This window comes from Mobula birostris, chromosome 10 (assembly GCF_030028105.1).
Source record: "Mobula birostris isolate sMobBir1 chromosome 10, sMobBir1.hap1, whole genome shotgun sequence".
Lineage (NCBI taxonomy): Eukaryota > Metazoa > Chordata > Chondrichthyes > Myliobatiformes > Myliobatidae > Mobula > Mobula birostris.
In genome coordinates this window covers 101,663,145-101,687,157 of record NC_092379.1, presented here as the reverse complement: position 1 = coordinate 101,687,157, position 24,013 = coordinate 101,663,145, and positions in this window count along the sequence as shown.

Genomic DNA, 24,013 nt, shown 5'->3' with positions numbered 1-24,013 from the left:
TTGGGAGCAGTTTTAGAATTAGCAAATAAGGACTAAAAATTGATTAAGAGTGGAAAAAAAGAGAAAGAAAGTAAATCTGCAAGGAACATTGAAGCAAAATGTAAATTGTTGCATAAGTATGTCAAATGAAAAGGGTTAGTGATTAGAATTGTAATACCCTTCATGTCAGAAATGGGTTAATTTGCAATGAAGAATAATGAACTGGCAGATCAAAAGATCTTGGTTCTGTTTTCATAATTCCCTGAAACACTAAGGAACTGAGAACCTAATGAAAAAGAAGAATTTAGGGAAATCAATAATAAAAAGGGCTGGAAGAAAAAAAAAGAAAATAAAAGCCCATAGATCCCTAAGACCTAATAATCTACATCCTAGAACACTAACAGAGATAGCCATGGACATAGTGGATGCATTGATTATCAGGTTAATAATTTTGCAGACAAAAAAAAGATCACTGCAACCTGGAGGTTAGCAGGTATAAACTCATTATTTAAATAAGGAGGATGGTAGAATACAAGGAACTGCTGATCCATTAATCTAACATCAATTGTAGGGAAAATGCTAGAGTCTGTGATAAAGGATATGACATCAGAATACTTTGAAAATATTAGTTGGGTTAGACAAAGTCAACGTAGATTTATGAAGGGAAAATTGTGCCTTATTTTTGAAAGTGTAACTAGCAGAACAGATAAGAGCACACCAGTGGATGTAATATATTTAGATTTACATATTAAAGATTGGTGTACAAAATTAAAGCTCGCGGGTTTGACAATAATATACAGTGGATTGATTTTTTTCCATAAAGGGAAGAGAGAGTAGGAATAAATAGGCAAACAACAGGGATACTGCAGATGCTGGAAATTCAAGCAACGCACATCAAAGTTGCTGGTGAATGCAGCAGGCCAGACAGCATCTCTAGGAAGAGGTACAGTCGACGTTTCAGTCTGAGACCCTTCATCAGGACTAACTGAAGGAAGAGTTAGTAAGAGATTTGAAAGTGGGAGGGGGAGGGGGAGATCCAAAATGATAGGAGAAGACAGGAGGGAGAGGGATGGAGCCAAGAGCTGGACAGGTGATTGGCAAAGGGGATATGAGAGGATTATGGGACAGGAGGTCCGGGGAGAAAGATGGGGGGGGGGAACCAGAGGATGGGCAAGGGGTATAGTCAGAGGGACAGAGGGAGAAAAAGGAGAGTGAGAGAAAGAATGTGTGTATAAAAGTAAATAACGGATGGGGAACGAGGGAGAGGTGGGGCATTAGCAGAAGTTAGAGAAGTCAATGTTCATGCCATCAGGTTGGAGGCTACCCAGACGGAATATAAGGTGTTGTTCCTCCAACCTGAGTGTGGCTTCATCTTTACAGTAGAGGAGGCTGTGGATAGGCATGTCAGAATGGGAATACCTCGACACAGTTTTATCCCCCCTTGTTCAATCCCATCCTACCTATGTTCATGACACTTCTCATGCTCTTAAACTTTTCGATGATTTTAAGTTCCCTGGCCCGCATCGCTTTATTTTCACCATGGATGTCCAGTCCCTATATACTTCCATCCCCCATCAGGAAGGTCTCAAAGCTCTACGCTTCTTTTTGGATTCCAGACCTAATCAGTTCCCCTCTACCACCACTCTGCTCCGTCTAGTGGAATTAGTCCTTACTCTTAGTAATTTCTCCTTTGGCTCCTCCCACTTCCTCCAAACTAAAGGTGTAGCTATGGGCACCCGTATGGGTCCTAGCTATGCCTGCCTTTTTGTTGGGTTTGTGGAACAATCTATGTTCCGTGCCTATTCTGGTATCTGTCCCCCACTTTTCCTTCGCTACATCAACGACTGCATTGGTGCTGCTTCCTGCATGCATGCTGAGCTCATTGACTTTATTAACTTTGCCTCCAACTTTCACCCTGCCCTCAAGTTTACCTGGTCCATTTCCGACACGGCCCTCCCCTTTCTAGATCTTTCTGTCTCTGTCTCTGGAGACAGCTTATCCACTGATGTCTACTATAAGCCTACTGACTCTCACAGCTATCTGGACTATTCCTCTTCTCACCCTGTCTCTTGCAAAAATGCCATCCCCTTCTCGCAATTCCCCCGTCTCCGCCGCATCTGCTCTCAGGATGAGGCTTTTCATTCCAGGACAAGGGAGATGTCCTCCTTTTTTAAAGAAAGGGGCTTCTCTTCCTCCACTATCAACTCTGCTCCCAAACGCATCTCCCCCATTTTACGCACATCTGCTCTCACTTCATCCTCCCACCACCCCACTAGGAATAGGGTACCCCTGGTCCTCACCTACCACCCCACCAGCCTCCGGGTCCAACATATTATTCTCCGTAACTTCCGCCACCTCCAACAGGACCCCACAACTAAGCACATCTTTCCCTCCCCCCCCGCTTTCCGCAGGGATCGCTCCCTACATGACTCTCTTGTCCATTCGTCCCCCTATCCCTCCCCACTGATCTCCCTCCCGGCACTTATCCTTGTAAGTGGAACAAGTGCTACACATGCCCTTACACTTCCTCCCTTACCACCGTTCAGGGACCCAGACAGTCCTTCCAGATGAGTTGACACTTCACCTGTGAGTCGGCTGGGGTGATATACTGCATCCGGTGCTCCCGATGTGGCCTTCTATATATTGGCAAGACCCAACGCAGACTGGGAGACCGCTTTGCTGAAGCCTTCTATATATTGGCGAGACCCGACGCAGACTGAGAGATCGCTTTGCTGAACACCTACGCTCTGTCCGCCAGAGAAAGCAGGATCTCCCAGTGGCCACACATTTTAATTCCACATCCCATTCCCATTCTGACATGTCTATCCACAGCCTCCTCTACTGTAAAGATGAAGCCACACTCAGGTTGGAGGAACACCTTATATTCCGTCTGGGTAGCCTCCAAACTGATGGCATGAACATTGACTTCTCTAACTTCTGCTAATGCCCCACCTCCCCCTCGTACCCCATCCGTTATTTATTTTTATACACACATTTTTTCTCTCACTCTCCTTTTTCTCCTTCTGTCCCTCTGACTATACCCCTTGCCCATCCGCTGGTTCCCCCCCCCACCTTGTCTTTCTCCCCAGACCTCCTGTCCCATGATCCTCTCATATCCCCTTTGCCAATCACCTGTCCAGCTCTTGGCTCCATCCCTCCCCCTCCTGTCTTCTCCTATCATTTTGGATCTCCCCCTAACCCTCCCACTTTCAAATCTCTTACTAACTCTTCCTTCAGTTAGTCCTGACGAAGGGTCTCGGCCTGAAACGTCGACTGCTCCTCTTCCTGGAGGTGCTGCCTGGCCTGCTGCGTTCACCAGCAACTTTGATGTGTGTTGTAGAAATAAATAGATTGATTTTAGGTTGGAAGGACTTAACCTGTAGGATACAATGAGATCAGTACTAAAATCTCAACGCAGGTCAAAGATTTGGATGTGGGAATTGAATAAAATATTTTTAAGTCTTCTAACAACATGAAACTAAGTGAAATTGTGTTCTGTGAGGGGGATGAAAGGAGACCTTATGATGATTTAGACAAGTTGAGTCTATGGGCAAATATATGGCTAATACAGTATAATATAAATAAATGTGAAGTTATACATTTTAATAGAAAAAAATCAGAAAGAGAGGGTATTACTTAAATGCAGTTTAAACAGAAATGTTGACATATAGAGAGAACTGGGTTTCCTTGTAGACCAGACATTGAAATTAAGCAAGCAGGTGCAACAACTATCAAAAAAAAGCAAATGGTCCATTTGCCTTCATTGCAAGAGGCTTTGCCTATAGGACCAAGGATCACCTACTATAATTATGCAGATCCTTGGTGTAATCAATGCTTGGAGTATTGTGTGTCGTGTTGTTCTCCTTACCAAAGGAAATAAGGCAGTGGCCATAGATGGTGTGCACAAAAGGTTCATCCAATTGATTCATGAGATGGACGGACTGCTATGTGAGAAGATTGAATTAACTAGGCCTGGCCTGTATTCTGCAGAGTTTAGAAGACTAAGATAAGATCTCACTGAAATATACACATTTTTGATGGGTCTCAGATTCAGGAAGGATGCCTCCCAAGGCTCGGGGTTTCTGGTCCAGGGGTTACTGCTTCAGCATACGGGATGAGAAATTAAGGACTGAGATGACAAAAATATTCCTCATGCAAAGTGTGGTGGAGGTCTGCGGAGGTCAAGTCATTGAACATATTTAAGAAGGAGATAGGTTGATTGACACAAGGGCATCAATGCTTATGGGGTGACTGTGGGAATACAGTACTGAGACAGAAAAACAAATATTGTTGTACTGAATAGCAAACCAGTTTTGGAAGTCTGTCTGCCATACTCTCGTTCCTAGTCTCCTATTTCTGAATAAAGATTCTAGCTCTGTATCCTTCCTTGATTAGGCAGTGAAATTCATGAGTTGTCTTTCATCATCTTATGTTATTCCCAGTGGCAATCTGTGTAAGCTCTGTTCCTATAGCCAGGTTGTCACAAAAGTTGTGTGGATCCTGCAGCTGCTTGTTTCTTATCTTATGCTGCAGCCTCATATCTCCTGAGGCCTCTCCCATCAAAGTCTAGATCCTTAGTGCCTCTAATCATGCCTGCTCAAGCTTTCAGAGTGACTGAAATGCAGGCAACTTTATAAACATCATTTGTTTGCTTGGGTCTATATTTGGCCATTCCATAACATTTACCTAAAATCCATGATTCCCAAATATAAGAATCCAATATGTACATTAAAATACCTAAACTAAAGCAAGTAGCTTATTTGCTTAAAAAAAACTTCCAGGGCGTGAAATACGAGGGGTGATTGATAAGCTCGTGGCCTAAGGTAGAAGGAGTCAATTTTAGAAAACCTAGCACATTTACTTTTCAACATAGTCCCCTCCTACATGTACACACTTAGTCCAGCGGTCGTGGAGCATACGGATCTTGGACCTCCAGAAAGTGTCCACAGATGGGTGATTGATAAGTTCGTGGCCCGAGGTAGAAGGAGATGAGTTATACAGCTCTCGTTACATACACGTGCAGTTCAACTCTTTGAGTGATTATGCAGAAAGTTTGAAGTTAATAACTCATCTCCTTCTACCTTAGGCCACGAACTTATCAATCACCCCTGATGAGTTATTAACTTCAAACTTTCTGCATAATCACTCAAAGAGTTGACCTAAATGTGCATGTAACGAGAGCTGTATAATTCATCTCCCTCTACTGTAGGTCGCAAACTTATCAATCACCCTTGCTGTGGATACTTTCTGGAGGTCCAAGATTTGTATGCTCCACGACCGCTGGACTAAGTGTGTAAATAGAAAACATAGAAACATAGAAAATGTAGGAGGGAACTATGTTGAAAAATAAATGTGCTAGGTTTTCTAAAATTGACTCCTTCTACCTTAGGCCACAAACTTATCAATCACTCCTCGTATTTTAATATACACATACTGTTGCGTGCAACAGGAAGGAATTTAATTTATACAATCTTTGTGTACAGTTTTCAAAATTTCTACTGAATTTTCTATACATATGAAATCCATATGTTTTGTCCCAGGTGCCCTGCCTTTTGATGTTTTATTCTTTCTTTTTCCCAATTCCTGTTTTCCTTTTCTTTGATCCCCATCTTTGATGTCATATTTCATAACGTCTCAGCCCGATGTCCTGATCTCTGATTTCCAGTTCTATGAATTCCAGACCTGACCCACCTATCCTTCAACCTTTATTGTTTCACTTTTTGAATCCCTATAAAATGCGAAAGCACACATCAGAGATGGTCCGATGTGTTTTAAGATGCAGCTGAGAATGTTTGGTGTGACATTGTCAGTCTAAGTGGCAGATAGCAATAAACTGTAAACTCTTATCTTTTATTAATAAGGGATAACATAACATTTAAGGAATTTTAACACAGTGGTTATCGTAATACACCAATAATCTATTAGGCTGTGCTGATAATTCAGAGATATAAATTCCCCTCGGGGGAATTTAAATTCAGTTAAGCAATAAATGTGTAGAACATGCCAGTGTCTGTAATGATGACTGTAAATTGCCGGATTGTTGTAAAACCCATCTGCTACACTAGAAGGAAGGATATGTTCTGTTCTTGACGTGCTACAGGTGACTCCAGACCCACACCAATGTGACTTTGTCCAAATTACCCTAAATGACTCAATAGTAGCAGACTGTCACAAGGAACATTAATAACATAGCTGGATGAAATACCTGGTAGAAAATATGGTGAGGAAGCACCCAGTAAATTCCCCTCAGAATCAGAATCAGATTTATTATCGGTGACATATGATGTGAAATTTGGTGCTTTGCAGCAGCAGTAAAGAGCAAAAATGTAAAAATCTATAAATTGCAATCAATTGATCAATCAGTTAATAAATAAATAATGAACAAGCAAGTAAATTAAAAAAAAAACAGGCAATAAATAAATGAGGTTAAAGAATCATAACTCTACCATGAACAGTCCCAAGCCCAACTGCAGTAGGAGGAGGGTCGGGCATCGTCCTAGCAACCCCATCCCGTAAAAAGCCAGAGCTACAGAAATTCCAACAGAAACTCTAAATACCTCATCATTCAGAGAGGAGGGATCTTTGATGGGCTACATCCGGGGACAGCTTGAAAGACTGGCCCAGGTCAGAGGACTCTGGCGAGTTGCTGCCTGTGGCCTATGCCCCAGTAAGGATGATCGGCTTAAGAAGAAGAGAAAGTAAAAAAAAAATCACAATTATAAGGTAATATTCATGGATCTCTGGTCTGTTCAGAAATATGATGGCAGTGGGAAAGAAACTTCCTAAATTGTTGAGTATAAGTCTTCATGTTCCTGTATATCCTTCCTGATGGTAGTAATGAGAACAGGGCATGCCTGGATTATGGTGCCTTTAATAATAAATGGCGTCATATTGAGGCATTGCTCTTGAAGACATCCTCGATGGTGGGGATGTTGTGCCTGTGATGGAATTGGCTGAGGCAAAGTCCCTCTGCAGCCTTTGCAATCCTGTGTGTTGAGTTGCGTCATACCAGGCTGTGATGCAACCCGTCAGAATGCTCCCTATTGTACTTCTATATAAATTTGTAAGAATCTATGGTGGCATAACGAATGTCCTCAAACTCCTAGCAAAGTACAGCTGCTGGTGTGTCGGCTTCATGATTGCATTGATATATCTCTCTGGAGGGCACGATGATCAATGAAGCAATAATTTTGCACAGAAACTTAAGTTTGAAGTAACACCACACCCTGGTTGTAATTCATATAAATTGGTGTGACATTACAGTATGACATGGCATTTTGATCAGAAATATCTGACTGGATGTTCGCAATATTAATTGGATAGAGGAAGTCAACACCCTTTAACAATAATAAACACTCATAAAGAGTTTATTCATGTATCAAGTTGGCATTAAGTTATCACCCCAAAATATTTCAGGTCATTATGAGCACAATGTCGGACACGGTCTCTATAATTAAGACGATGGTTTGATCTCCACTGGCACGAAGGAAGATAGTGTTCAGATGCAATTAAAGGTAATCAGGAGGCTATATAAGCATTATGTTAAATTCGGGAAGGGTAAATAAAACTTGGTGCAAAATGAAATGGCTAAGGATGCATGGCACAGCATGACGTGATACCACCCTGCAGAAATGCCAATATACAGTAGAACCTGGATGTGTTTAAGACTTGCTCAGCCTCATCCAGAAGGAAAAATGCAACAAAAACAGTTTAAACATAGCAAACATTTGAAACATGCATAAAAGGAAAGAGATTCTGAGGAGGTGATTAGGATTGTGTGCTGAGACCAACTGTTAAGTTAGAAGTAACATGAGGTCCAGAGAGCCATTCATCACCACCTTCTCACAGGCAATTAGGATGGGGAATAAATGTTTGGCTTGTTGGTGACCCCGTGATCCTGAAAGATGCTTTTAAAAGTGGGCTGGAGTATAAGAAGAAATAGCTAAGGCCAGCAGCGTGGTTGTGGAGGTTATTTCTCTGGACTTCGTTGCATAAGAGGAGGAAAGAGAAACTTCCTTTTAGTGCACATTCCAGCTACTGTGTTCATTGTAATAGGGGAAGTACAAGACAGATATGAAGACAATGATGTCTCTGTGTCTCCAACCAGCATTACTTCTGGATCCAAAAAAGAACAGGTGTCAACAGTATGGAATCTACACAAAACTGGAGGATGTGTGAGAGTAGTGTAAAGGTTTCTGCATCGGAACTCGATGGACATAGGGAAATGATGGACACAGGGAAAAGATGGCAGATAAATTACTCCAATCACAAGCAAAGGAAAATCTGCAGATGCTGGAAATCCAAGCAACACACACAAAATACTGGAGGAACTCAGCAGCCCAGGCAGCATCTATTTTAAGGTATAGTTTTTTAAAGATTAGCTTTATTTGTCACATATACATCAACACATACTATAGTGTGAAATGCGCCATTTGTATCAAATCAAATCAGTGAAAATTGTGCTGAGCAGCCTGCAAGTGTTGTCACACTTCTGACACCAACACAGCATGCCCACAACTTAGTAAACCTAAACTGTATGTCTTTGGAATGTGGGAGGAAACCAGAGCACCCGGAGGAAAGCCACATGGTCATGAGGAGAATGTACAAACTCTTTGCAGACAACAGCAGGAATTGAATGCAGATCTTACAACTGGTGCTATAATTGCCTTATGCTAACCACTACACTACCATGGTGCACAAATATTTTTACTATGGATGATCTTAGTCAAATAGTCTATAACTCAGCAGATGAGTTAAAGGAGCATTTGATGAATCGAGGTGGGATGAAATGGGGACTGGGGTTCAGTGATGTGGTTGGTAACTATTAACTGAACTGGCAGAATGGAAATAGTCCATGCAGCAAATCCCAGATATCTTCACTGGTAACTGAGGTCTGCTCACTCACTCTAGCCAGATGAGCTGTGCTCACCTTGCCAACACAACCCCTACCTCCTACTGATAATGTAAAAGCAGATAAAATATTTTAACTGTACTGCAAAATGATAATAAAGGTAAAAGACCTGGAAGCTTTGGCAGAATCTCGATAGAAATGTACCCACTCGATCCCTGCCCTAATCTCCATTCAGATCTCCTTTCAAGCCATACAATGTTTCTTTAAATTGTTCTGTACCATCTGGCAATAATTGCAGTTATGTCCTTAATTTTCATTTGTAATAAGAATGAAAGTTCCCATTAGTTCAGGCAAATGAATGTAAATTTATTAACAGCTGTCAAAATTTTCATTCCAATTTCACAGATAGCAATATTTTGGAAGTGTTGAGAATAACGATTCAAAGGGTGAACTGATTAGAAAATAACCTATGGATACTTGGTTTGTAAATCTTTGTTAATAAAGTTCAGGCTTCCATTATGAGTGTTATGACTGCGATCGAAGTCACCGGAGAGACACTGAAGCTGGTGGTACAGAAGTCTTTATTCATCACAACAAGCAGGAATCGTTCTGGAGACGCTCTAAATAGACACTTACAAACTCTTGTACATCACGTTTTTCATACCCTTAAGATCAATGGTAGCAGTAGGTGATTCAATTCAGTTTCAATGTTTGCAATGACATTGTTTGCTTCAATATTTTGGGTGGACAATGCTTCCTTTCAATTGCATATCTACAGTGGGGGATACCTCTGAATGTTCAAATACCTTGACTGGGGCTACGTCCACACTATGCCGGATAATTTTGAAAACAAAGCTTTTTCTCTTCGTTTTGACCTTCCATCCACACTGAAGTGTCGTTTTCAGCCCCCGAAAACGGAGATTTTCAGAAACTGTCTCCAGAGTGAATAAATCTGAAAACGCCTAATATCCGTTGCAGTGCGTATGGGGTAACCGGAGCTTTTTAAAACCGCTGTCATGACATGCCGGAACAACTGGCGGCAGCGCGGCATTTCATTGTTTTCTTCTTCTTATTCTTCTTCTTCTCATTATTACTACTTTATTGTCGCCAAACAATTGATACTAGAGCGTACAATCATCACAGCGATATTTGATTCTGCGCTTCGCAGAACCGAACAATTTTAGAACAGACGGCAACGAGACTGAAGCCAAAAGAGTTAGAAATATACTCACCAAATACTTTGACCCATAGCTTACTGAATAAATAAGTATACTCACTTTGTCCTGTTTTCTGTCCTTGCTTGCATGAAGGTGGTTTACCTATTTATGCAAGTACTTCTCTGACAATAGATGTGTAACAGCCTAATGTAACATTGTATGGAAATACAAGATAACACTGATGCAGAGATGTTTTATACATTTAACAAGGTGCTTTATTAATGCAACAGAGTTAGTCAGTTTTTCAATGTTCGTCTTTAGGCGGGTCATACTGTCCATGAGCTCCCAGTCAGTTGCCTCCATACGCTCCAGTATTTGTTTTTGTTAAGTCCTCCTGCGCGAGAGCCAAGAGCAATTCCTTTTAAGTTTTTCTACTCTGTAACTGGACAAACACGCACTAATATACCGTTTCCTCTTCGCTTGTTTTCTGTGTGTCCTTCGCGTGCCCAGTAGAGAAGATTCGCCCAAATATCTGTGTCAGTGTGGACAGAGATATTTTGAAAAATGCTTAGTGTGTACGCCTGTTGTTTTTACTCGAAACTGGCATTTTCAAAATTATCCAGCGTAGTGGGGACGTACCCTGGGACACTTCCCTGAATTTACACAATGCAAATTCCTTAATCCCACAGTTGATGCAGTATAATTAACACAACTCTATTGTCTTAACCTATGGTTGATGCATATGCAATTTGTTAGTCTGTGGAACAGCCTATGCTTGTAACTTCAATTTACTGTTTGTAATTTACAAAATTGAAACTGAAGACCAAAGGTAAGGTTCCTGAACTTACTTGCATTTACAGGAAGATCTGAAGCCTGATTCTTTTTTGAATTACTATCTACCATTTTCATATAACTCCAAAATACTCCCTAACAGTGAGAACAGCTCTTTTTCTCTGCCCCACTGGGCTATGATTTTGATAGTACTTCTGATTTCATTATTAGTTAATAATAATAGCTTTCACCAGCTACCACCTTGGTAGACACTACTATCTCCCCTTTCATGTGCTGTGCATGACAATACAGCAGCAAGATCCTTATTTTTATTTTCTCCATATCCATCTTGATATTACCTGCTGTGATGAAATCAATCCTCTAGTTTAAAGCATATTTATGCATGGTATTGTGGACAAATACAAACTGTGAAACTGTTGCAGATGATGTTATTCAGCTTAATGTAAAGAAACCCTTAGGAAGCAGTGATCATAATGTGATTGAATTCATACTGCATTTTGAGAAGCACAAGTCACATGTATCAGTATTGCAATGCAATAAAGGGGATTACAGAGGCATGAGAGAGGAGCTTGCCCAGGTGGAATGGAAGGGGATACTGGCAGGGATGATGGCAGAGCAGAGGAGGCTGAAGTTTCTAGGAATAGTTCACAAGGCCCAGGATAGATATGTTCCACAGAAGATGTTCTCAAATGGCAGTGCTAGGCAACCGCGGCTGAGAAGGGAAGTTAAAGAATGCATAAAAACCAAGGAAAGGGCATATAAGGTTGCAAAAGTGAGTGGCAAGTTGGACGATTGGGGAAGTTTTTAAAATCCTACAAAAGGCAACTAAAAAAGCTATAAGACGGGAAAAGATTAAATATGAAGTCAAACTAACTGATAATATAAAGCAGGATACTAAAAGTTTTTTCAGTTATATTAAGAGTAAAAGGGAAGTGAGAATTGATATTGGACCACTGGAAAATGATGCTGGTGAGGTAGTAATGGAGGACAAAGAAATGACAGATGAACTTCTTTTAGTCTTTACTGTGGAAGACACTAGATGTATGCCACAGATCCGTGAGTATCAGGGAGCAGGAATGAGTGCCATTGCTAATACAAAGGAAAAAGTGCTAGACAAACTGAAAGGTCTTAAGGTGGATAAGTCACTTGGACCAGATGGACTGCATCCCAGGGCCCTGAGAAAGGTTGCTGAAGAGATAACAGATGCATTGGTCATGATCTTTCAAGAATCACTTGATCTGCCATGGTCCCGGAGGACTGGAAAAATGAAAATGTCATTTCACTCTTTAAGAAGGGAGGAAGACAAAAGAGAGGAAATTATAGCAACACAAAGAAAATGCTGGTGAACGCAGCAGGCCAGGCAGTATCTATTGGAAGAGGTACAGTCGATGTTTCGGGACGAGACCCTTCGTCAGGACTAACTGAAAGAAGAGATAGTAAGAGATTTGAAAGTGGGAGGGGGAGGGGGCAATCCGAAATGATAGGAGAAGACAGGAGGAGAAGGGGTGAAGCTAAGAGCTGGAAAGTTCACTCCTGTCTTCTCCTTTGCAGTGCAATCAAAGCAAAATGTACTAAATACTGGTCTTAAGGTGTTATACTTAAATGCACGCAGCATAAGGAATAAGGTGGATGATCTTGTCGTACAGCTACAGATTGGCAGGTATGTTATTGTGTCCATCACTGAGACATGGCTAAAGGATGCATGTCTCTGGGAGCTGAACGTTCAAGGATACATGGTATATCGGAAGGATAGGCAGGTAGGCAGAGGGGGTGGGGTGGCTTTATTGGTAATAAATGATATCAAATCATTAGAAAGAGGTGACATAGGATCAGAAGGTGCAGAATCTTTAGGGTTGAGCTAAGAAATTGCAGGGGTAAAAGGACCCTGATGGCAGTTATATACAGGCCTCCTAACAGCTGCAGTGATTTGGATTACAAATTAACAACAGGAAATAGAAAAGGCTTGTCAGAAGGGCAGTGTTATGATAATTGTGGGGATCATAACATGCGGGTGAACTGGGAAAATCAGGTCGGCACTGGATCTTAAGAGAGAGAATTTGTAGAATGTCTGTGAGATGGCTTTTTAGACAGCTTGTTGTTGAGCCCACTAGGGGATCGGCTGTACTGGATTGGATATTGTGTAATGAACTAGAGGTGATTAAAGAGATTGAGGTGAAGGAACCCTTAGGAGACAGTGATCATAACATGATTGAGTTCACTGTGAAATCTGAGAAAGAGAAGCCAAAATCCGATGTGTCGGTATTTCAGTGGAAATTTGAGAAAGAGAAGCCAAAATCCGATGTGTCGGTATTTCAGTGGAGTAAAGGAAATTACAGTGGCATGAGAGAGGAACTGGCTAAAGTTGACTGGAAAGGGACACTAGCGGGAAGGACGGCAGAGCAGCAGTGGCTGGAGTTTATGCGAGAAGTGAGGAAGGTGCAAGACAGATATATTCCAAAAAAGAAGAAATTTTCGAATGGAAAAAGGATGCAACCGTGGCTGACAAGAGAAGTCCAAGCCAAAGTTAAAGCAAAGGAGAGGGCATACAAGTAAGCAAAAATTAGAGGGAAGACAGAGGATTGGGAAGATTTTAAAAGCTTTCAAAAGGAAACTAAGAAGGTCATTAAGAGGGAAAAGATGAACTATGAAAGGAAGCTAGCAAATAATATCAAAGAGGATACTAAAAGCTTTTTCAAGTATATAAAGAGTAAAAGACAGAGGAGAGTAGATATAGGACCGATAGAAAATAATGCTGGAGAAATTGTAATGGGAGATAAGGAGATGGTGGAGGAACTGAACGAGTATTTTGCCTCAGTCTTCACTGAGGAAGACATCAGCAGTATACCGGATACTCAAGGGTGGCAGGGAAGAGAAGTGTGCGCAGTTACAATTACGACAGAGAAAGTACTCAGGAAGCTGAATAGTCTTAGGGTAGATAAATCTCCTGGACCAGATGGAATGCACCCTCGTGTTCTGAAGGAAGTAGCTGTGGAGATTGCGGAGGCATTAGCAATGATCTTTCAAAAGTCGGTAGATTCTGGCATGGTTCCAGAGGACTGGAAGATTGCAAATGTTACTCCGCTATTTAAGAAGGGGGCAAGGAAGCAAAAAGGAAATTATAGACCTGTCAGCTTGACATTGGTGGTTGGGAAGTTGTTGGAGTTGATTGTCAAGGATGAGGTTACAGAGTACCTGGAAGCATATGACAAGATAGGTAGAACTCAGCATGGTTTCCTTAAAGGAAAATCCTGCCTGACAAACCTATTACAATTTTTTGAGGAAATTATAAGTAGACTAGACAAGGGAGATGCAGTGGATGTTGTATATTTGGATTTTCAGAAGGCCTTTGACAAGGTGCCACACGAGGCTGATTAACATGATAAGAGCCCATGGAATTACGGGAAAGTTACATACGTGGATAGAGCGCTGGCTGATTGGCAGGAAACAGAGAATGGGAATAAAGGGATCCCATTCTGGTTGGCTGCCGGTTACCAGTGGTGTTCCACAGGGGTCCGTGTTGGGGCCGCTTCTTTTTACATTGTGCATCAATGATTTGGATAATGGAATAGATGGCTTTGTGGATAAGTTTGCTGACGATACGAAGATAGGTGGAGGGGCCGGTAGTGCTGAGGAAACTGAGAGTCTGCAGAGAGAGTTGGACAGATTGGAAGAATGGGCAAAGAAGTGGCAAATGGAATACAATGTTGGAAAGTGTATGGTTATGCACTTTGGCAGAAGAAGTAAACGGGCAGACTATTATTTAAATGGGGAGAGAATTCAAAGTTCTGAGATGCAATGGGACTTGGGGGTCCTCGTGCAGGATACCCTTAAGGTTAACCTCCAGGTTGAGTCAGTGGTGAAGAAGGCGAATGCAATGTTGGCATTCATTTCTAGAGGAATAGAGTATAGGAGCAGGGATGTGATGTTGAGGCTCTATAAGGTGCTGGTAAGACCTCACTTGGAGTATTGTGGGCAGTTTTGGGCTCTTTATTTAAGAAAGGATGTGCTGACGTTGGAAAGGGTACGGAGAAGATTCACTAGAATGATTCCGGGATGGAGAGGGTTAACATATGAGGAACGTTTGTCTGCTCTTGGACTGTACTCCTTGGAGTTTAGAAGAATGAGGGGGGACCTCATAGAAACATTTCGAATGTTGAAAGGCATGGACAGAGTGGATGTGGCAAAGTTGTTTCCCATGATGGGAAGTCCAATACGAGAGGGCATGACTTAAGGATTGAAGGGTGCCCATTCAGAACAGAGATGTGAAGAAATTTTTTTCCCCAGAGGGTGGTGAATCTATGGAATTTGTTGCCACGGGCGGCAGTGGAGGCCAAGTCATTGGGTGTATTTAAGGCAGAGATTGATAGTTACCTGAGTAGCCAGGGCATCAAGGGTTATGATGAGAAGGCGGGGGAGTGGAACTAAATGGGAGAATAGATCAGCTCATGATAAAATGGTGGAGCTGACTCGATGGGCCGAATGGCCGACTTCTGCTCCTTTGTCTTATGGTCTTATGGACAAAGGAGAGGAAATAGATGTCATTTACTTGGATTTTCAGAAGGTACTTGATAAGGTGCCTCACATGAGGCTGCTTAACAAGATAAAATCCTATGGTGTTACAGGAAAGATACTGACATAGATAGAAGAATGGCTGACAGGCAGGAGGTAGCGAGTGGGAATAAACGGGGCCTTTTCTGGTTGGCTGCCAGTGACTAGTGGTGTTCCTCAGGGGTCAGTATTAGGACTGCTACTTTTCAATGATTTGGATAATGGAATTGGTGGCTTTGTGGCAAAGTTTGCAGATGATACAAAGATAGTTGGAGAGGTAAATAGTGCTGAGGAAACAATGCGATTGTAGCAGGACTTAGACAAATTGGAAGAATGGGCAAAGAAGTGGCAGATGAAATATAGTGTTGGGAAATGTATGATAATGCATTTTGGTAAAAGGAAAAATAGTGCAGACTTTTATCTAAATGGGGAGAAAATTCAAGCATCAGAAGTGCAAAGACCATAAGACCATAAAGCATTGGAGCAGAAATAGGCCATTTGGCCCATCGAGTCTGCTCCACCATTCAATCATGGCTGATCCTTTTTTCCCCTTCTCTGCCCCGCTCCCCAGCCTTCTCACCTTTGATGCCATGTTCAATCAAGAAACTGTAAAGCTCAGCCTTAAACACACCCAATGACCTGACCTCCACAGCTGCCTGTGGTAATAAATTCCACAAACTCACCACCCTCTGGCTAAAGAAATTTCTCTGCATCTCTGTTTTAAATGGACATCCCTCTATCCTGAGGCTTGTCCTCTTGTCCTAGACTCTTCCACCATGGGAAGCATCCTTTCCACACATCTACTCTGTCTAGGCCTTTCATCATTCGAAAGGTTTCAATGAGATCCCCCCTTCATCCTTCTAAATTTCAGTGAGTACAGACCCAGAGTCATCAAATGTTTCTCGTATGATAACCGTTTCATTCCCAGAATCATCCTTGCGAACCTCAAGGATTCAGGAATCCTCGTGCAAGACTTCCAGGAGGTTTATTCACAGGTTGAGTTTGTGGTAACGAAGGCAAATGCAATGTTGCCATTTATTTCAAGAGGAATAGAATATAGAAACAAGGAGATAATGCTGAAGCTTTATAAGGCACTGGTTAGGCTGCACTTGGAGCATTGACAACAGTTTTGGGCCCCTTATCTCAAAAAGTATGTATTATCATTGGAGAGTGTCCAGAGAAGTTTCACTAGGATGATTCCAGGAATGAAGGGGTTAGCATACGAACAGCATCTGGCAACTTTGGTCCTGTAATCACTGGAATTTAGAAGAATACGTGGGGATCTCTTTGAAGCCTACCGAACGTTGAAATGACTCGATAAGGTGATGTGGAGAGGATGTTTCCTCTAATGGGGGTTTCTTTAACCCAAGGACACAACCTCAAGACTGAGGGCAATCTTTAAGAACAGAAGTAAGGAGGAGTTTTTTTAGCCAAAGAGTGGTGAATCTGTGGAATGCTCTGCTACAGACTGTGGTGGAGGCCAAGTCCATGGGTATATTTAAGGTGGAAGTTGATAGATTCCCTCCACCACTACTTTCCTCCATAGCTTAATTATTTCTCCCTTGGTTTCTCCTACTTTCTTCAAACAAAAGGTGTAACCACGGGCACTCGCATGGTTCCCAGCTATACCTGCCTTTCTGTTGGCTACATAGCCTATGTTCCAAGCCTACACTTTTCCTATGTTACATTGACGACTGCATTGGTGCTGCTTCCTGCAGCCACGCGGAGCTCATCACATTCATTGTTGATGGATATGTGCCAAATGAGTGCCAGGGGATGGTCATCTCAAATAACAGAGCATCTAACAACTTGTCCTTGATGGTCAAAGGCATTACTATGAATCTCCTGCTATTAATAGCTTATGTTTAAGTTTTAACCAGAAACTTAACTGGATCAGGTTAATAAGGTGGATATCAAGTGATGAATAACTAGATCCTCCTTGTCTAAGTGAAACAAGTCCAGTAAGTAATGGAATAAACTCTACTTGCCTGGGTAGATACTTCTTCAACACCATCCAAGACAAAAGAAAGCACATGGTTATTATCTTTCACATCTTTTAACCACCATAAACATTCATTCTTTCGCCCACCAGCAAAACGCAACTGCAGAACTTAGCAGTTGCAAGATTTGCTGCAACACACGGTCAAGGCTGCCTCGACAGCAATTTCTATTCCTGTGACTTCTATTGTCCTTTAGGGCAAGGGAAATAGAATTAAGAAAATAGCACCATCTCCAAGTTTCTTTTTGTCTCACACCATTCTGGATTAGAAATACCTCGTTAATCCTTCAGAACTGCAGGTTTAAATTCTGGAATTTGCCCCAACCAGCATTTTAGGAGTTCTTGCAATGCCCATATTGACTGTTACGTTCTTGAGGACAACCAAGGTTGAGACATTAATGTTGACCCTTCCAGCAAAGTTCAAGTCCTATCAAAGGTTACCATAAAGTTACCAAACATTCTGAAACACATGTATCTCACTCCATTAAAATAATAGTGATAAAATAATAATATCATAACCCTCTTATATGGAAGGATTTATCTACAAAATGCTGCAAAGTACAAAGTAGTCATTGTTAAATGGAACATAGAAATGTATAGCACAGTATCAGGCTTTTCAACTGACAGTATCTGTCAAACATGAAGCTGAATTAAAGTAATGCCCTTTTTTCCTGAACATTATCCATATACCTCAATTCCCTGCATATTTTTGTCTCTAACAGCCTCTTAAATGTCACTATCTTACCTGCTCCAGCACTACCACGTGGCAAGCATCGACTATTCTCTGTATAAAAGACATACTCTGCACACCCCCCTCACCTTTACTGCAAGCCCTCTAGTACTTGATCTTTCTACTCTGGAAAAAGATTCTGACTGTCTGCCCTACCTATGCCTCTCATAATCTTTTAAATCGTTATCACATCTCCCTCAGTGTCTGATGCTTCTAAGAAAACAACCCAAAGTTTGACCAGCCTCTTCTTATAGAACACATTCTCTAATCTAGGCAGCATTCTGAAAAACCTCTTCTCCACCCCTTCCCAAGCCTTCTTTTTATGAGAAAACAGAATTACACACAATAATACCAAGGACTACAGCCACGAAAATATATCTTGTGATTACATTAGAAATTTTTAGTGAAATTGTGTTCTAAGGAAGGAGTCTGCCTGATTAAAAACCTATCCAATCAATTATTCATTCATGGCAGAAATGCCAAGCTAAAATACAAGGTCCATCCATAGCATCTTCACTCAAATGGAAGGAAGAAGAGAGTAATGGCACACTATTTACATTCTTCCTGTAAGAAAGGGCTGTGGTCAAACATTGCCATATTTACGAGGTGTGTATTGGTGGACAGTACCTCAAGAAAGTAACATTCTCTCACCAAATAAAGTGCTATGTGGACATTCAGATACTCATACAAATAGGTAAATTTAGGGAAATTTTCAAGCAAACAATAATACAGCAAGGGCTATGTTCAAAATCCCAAAGTTAGGAATCTGGATTATTTGATAGGTAGTAACAGGTCAGTCCTATTCCTCACAAATTACATCAGATTAAAAGATTGTAATTGCTAAGCTAATTGCCCACCCACTTTCCTGCATCTGAGAATCCTACAAAAATCGTCTCTTGACTAATTTCTCTGTCTCCCAATTTTGTCTGTTACCCTGAACAGTGTCTGTTTGCTATATCTTTTTTCGTTCTTGTAGATTAGACATTAAAAAGATTGATATCTATTGCCCATTGCTTGCAGCTCCCGAGAAGGATATGATAGATTGAAGGAGCTTCCACAGTGCTAGTGGGGATTTAGGGTATGTTTTCATATAATTGGTCACCAGCTAGATCATTTCAAATTAAAATTAGTCAATTATTATTGACGAGGATCTTCTTTAAATCAGATTAACAAACAAGTAGAATTTTTATGACAATTTTGTGATTTTTTACTGGAACAGGATTTGAAAATCTAAATTTCTAGACTCTCTAACTATCATGCAAGAATTTTAACACACATTTTCATTTAAACTAACCAACATTACTACTTCACTGTCATACCACATTCATACCTAATCATGGAAAATTCTCAAATACATTTTACATAATAAGCAAGCCAACTCTAAACGAAAAATATTTTGAGAAATAAAAAACAGAGTAAAACACAATTCTGTTGCAAAGAAAGTATTATTGCACGTTTTAACCTTTTGGAATGTAAAAATTGGATTGAGAGACTTTACAATGAATGCAAGACACATACTCAGCTACTGTAGCTATATTTAGTATAGAAGGTCTTTGACTGTGTTTTGTATTCGTATCACATACAGACTGTTTTTTTCTTTACAGCGTGGAATCTGTGAATGCCTAGAGGACCAACTCTTTAGTTCAATCAAAGGAACATGACAGTCTGTAGAGAAATGCAGCTCGCTGATGTGCAAGCATAGATCAGAACATGCCAATTCAAGTTAAACAGTCATATATTTGAGGCAGTCTATTCTTAAATCTACTTAGTTCATGAACACAGTATCTGTTATTAAATTTCAGCAAATTCATTTTATTTTCTCCATCAGAATCTCTTATTAACTCCTTTGTTAAGATTCTATTTCTTGTTAAAAGTTGCTTTCATCAAATTTACTTGGGAAATTTGTAGAATGGTGGATATGGACCTTGCTGACTTGCAACTTGATGACATGATGAGCTTTTAGGCCCTCTTGAGTCATTTTACCAGGGTGACAGTGCTACATAAAACAACAATTGTGAATTGCTGCCAAAGTCAACATACATAGGTCAATTACATTGATATATCACATATTGCTATATAATATATTGCTAAATAGCAGGTAAAGTACTTATTAATTGCACAGGCAAGCAGCATCTTTTGTTTAAAGAAATTTGGCATTTTGCTTCTGTAGAATGAAAGTTTCTTTAACACAATTGTTTCCAATGTTCCACAGTGTTTTCAATATTGATTCAAGTTCAGATACCTGATGCATCGACAGTTCTAGTCATGTCAGTAAAATAAAAGGGGACATATTCTATGGCCAATCCTGAATTTCATTTGGTAGAATGATTAATGACTTTAAACTTGCAAATTTTGTTAAATTCTGATGTAGTAAACTCAATATTCAAATATTTCTGATTGGGAATTGAGCATTAAAACTCAAAGCTATGGAGTTAAAATTCAGTGATTACAAGTTTAAATAACTAAATGAATTGAATTAGAGGCACAGGAATGCTCCTGAAGTATTACTGAATTAAATGTTTAATTATTCTGTATTTTCATGATTAGAAATTTTTCTATTCATGCCATGCCAAGCCTTTTGTTGATTCTGATCCCTAAATGCTGTTATAGGGACAGCTCAGACTGACGGTTCATGCACGGATTTATGGCTGACATTATGTTCACAGGAGCTGACAGATTACTTTCACCACTGACATGGTAAACTTAGCATGGATCCTTGAGTAGGGTATAGATTCTGAACCATCTACCTTCTCTCCAAACTGTACAAATGTACAAAAATACAGGATTGTTTTAATCATCATATTCCAAGTTCTGCAGTAAACATCTTCAGGCTGTTTAAGAAAAACAATTACTTGCATTATCTTGAAGCATTTTTTTGTGTTTTATTTCATTTTGTCATCAGCAGGTCAAATGAGAAAAATGTTTGAGGTGAAAGTAATCACGTTCGTGCTTATACAGAACTGATATGTTATATTAACAACATAATTGTCAATAACCTGAAAAACAATTTTATCAGCTAAAGCATGGCAAAGGTACTGTATATTAAAGGAAAATTCAAGTCTGTACAAAAATATTTTTGTTACAATACACTCCAATCTCTCATATTTCAAGACAATATTAAGCACCATTTCAGGCCTTGACAAGAAGGCATGAAGACCAGTCAACAAAATAATTAAGGTTTGTCACAGAGCACAGAGAATCTACCCTAACAACTATTATCTGAACAGTATTGTGTCTACACATGAACAGACCAAGTAACCTAACTGAATGCTATTTCAGGTAAGTAGTTTCTTATTACTTTATTCAATTGTGTACACCAGAGAATTCTTTTCTCCAACTCCTTTAAAAATAAGCATGAAGCAGGTAAAATAATTTAAGGAATTGAAGAAAAAAGAGAGGGTGAAACTCAACATAGACACAGTGCAAAATGAATGAATTGAGAACTTTACATATTATGCCCAATTTTCCTCTCAAGTGACTCCATTGCAAAGAAAAATGAAGTGTTTATGGAAGATCAGGACCTATTAGTTTTATACACTTGTTGGTCATATTCCACCTCCTAGAGTAAAGCAAGTTTTTGGATGAGAGTAATTTTTTTTAAACTCCTCTTCTTCTGAAGTCGACAACTTGCAATATCTTATTGCTTCAAAGCATGCTGACAAACTTCTGGAAAACTTCCCTAGCCTCAGATAGATTTCCATAGATTCAGTACCATTCAGTAAGCAAACTCTTACTCCCTATTACCTAGAGAGTGATTTTATCTGTTAAAAATCTAGGTAACTGTAACATGACCAAGTAGTCAAGCAGAGAACCTTGTTATTGTACCATAGCAGTGGTATTATCTGAATGGTGGCCGATTAGGAAAAGGGGAGGTGCAAGGAGACCTGGGTGTCATTATACACCAGTCATTGAAAGTGGGCGTGCAGGTACAGCAGGCGGTGAAAAAGGCGAATGGTATGCTGGCATTTATAGCGAGAGGATTCGAGTACAGGAGCAGGGAGGTACTTCTGCAGTTGTACAAGGCCTTGGTGAGACCACACCTGGAGTATTGTGTGCAGTTTTGGTCCCCTAATCTGAGGAAAGACATCCTTGCCATAGAGGGAGTACAAAGAAGGTTCATCAGATTGATTCCTGGGATGGCAGTACTTTCATATGAAGAAAGATTGGATGAACTGGGCTTGTACTCGTTGGAATTTAGAAGATTGAGGGGGAATCTGATTGAAACGTATAAGATCCTAAAGGGATTGGACAGGCTAGATGCAGGAAGATTGTTCCCGATGTTGGGGAGGTCCAGAACGAGGGGTCACAGTGTGAGGATAAAGGGGAAGCCTTTTAGGACCGAGATTAGGAAAAACTTCACACAGAGAGTGGTGAATCTGTGGAATTCTCTGCCACAGGAAACAGTTGAGGCCAGTTCATTGGCTATATTTAAGAGGGAGTTAGATATGGTCCTTGTGGCTAAAGGGATCAGGGGGTATGGAGGGAAGGCTGGGGCAGGGTTCTGAGTTAGATGATCAGCCATGATCATAATAAATGGCGGTGCAGGCTCAAAGGGCCGAATGGCCTACTCCTGCACCTATTTTCTATGTTTCTATGTTACACCATATGTTCTAATCTGATTTTGTGTCGTGGCAGGTAGGAAGTGTAAACTTTCAATTAGACCTCAGCCGAGTCTGTGAATTATTAATCACTTTGTTTAATTGTAAACAAGTAATATTAGAGAATTTGGAATACAGTAAATGTAGCTTTTATTATTTCCCTTTGGAATTTGGAATGCAAGAATAATGCCTTGCCGTATTCCAAGCGTATTGGAAACAGCATAATGAGTAATATCCTCTACCACTGCTCATTGACTTAGAAGAACTCTTGCCTGTCCTACTCCTTGTAATTTTGGCTGATTACTTCTTGATGGTTCATCAAGCATCAGATACGCCATTCTGAATCACGTAAAGGAATAAAACAAATGAAGAATTATATCTCAAGCTCAATCAGACCAACTAATGAACTATATTCCTTTAATAAATATGCTTGTATTTGAACTGCAACATTCCTAATGCTTCATCACCCACTCTGAAATTAATTACTCTGCAGCAAGTGAGACCAGGGATATGTGTAGGTTTTTCAGCTTGTCAGGGGTCAGAGATTAATGATTCCTGTCTCAGTAACCCTGATTTTCTCTGCTACTCTTCAGACAATCTCCAGCCGTACGGACAGAACACTTAGGAGCAGAATTAGGCTTCTCAAACCACTGATCCTGCCCTGCAAGTTCATCATGGCTGATTATTCCTCTCAACCCCATTCTCCTTTGATGCCTTTACCAATAGAGAATCAATTAACACCCACTTTAAAAATACCCAATGATGTGGATTCCACAGCCATCTGTGGCAATGAATTCCTCAGATTCACTACCCTTTGGCTAAACAAACTCCCCCTCATCTCTGATCTAAAGAGCAGGCCCACTATTCAGAGACTCTGCTCTTTGGTCTAGACTCCCCCAATGTAGGAAACATCTTCTCCATATTCAATCTATCTAGACCTTTCAATATTTGATATGTTTCAATTAGATCCCCCATCATTGTTCTAAACTCCAGTGAGTACAGACCCAGAGCCATCAAACGCTCCTCACAAGTTAACACTTTCCTTCCCAGAATCATTCTTGTGAATCTCTCCTGGATCCTCTCCAACACCAGTACATCTTTTCTTAGATAAGGGGCCCAAAACTGCTCACAATACCTCGTGCAGTCTGACTAATGCCCTATAAAGCTTCAAGCATTACATTCTTGCTTTAGTATTTTAGACCTCTTGAAATGAATCCTAACATTGCAATTGCTTTCCTTACCACTGACTCAACCTACAAGCTAACCTTTAGGGGATCCTGCATGAGCATGAGGACCCCCAAGTCCCTTTGCACCTCTGATTACTGAATTTTCTCCCTGTTTAGAAAATAGTCTGTGCCT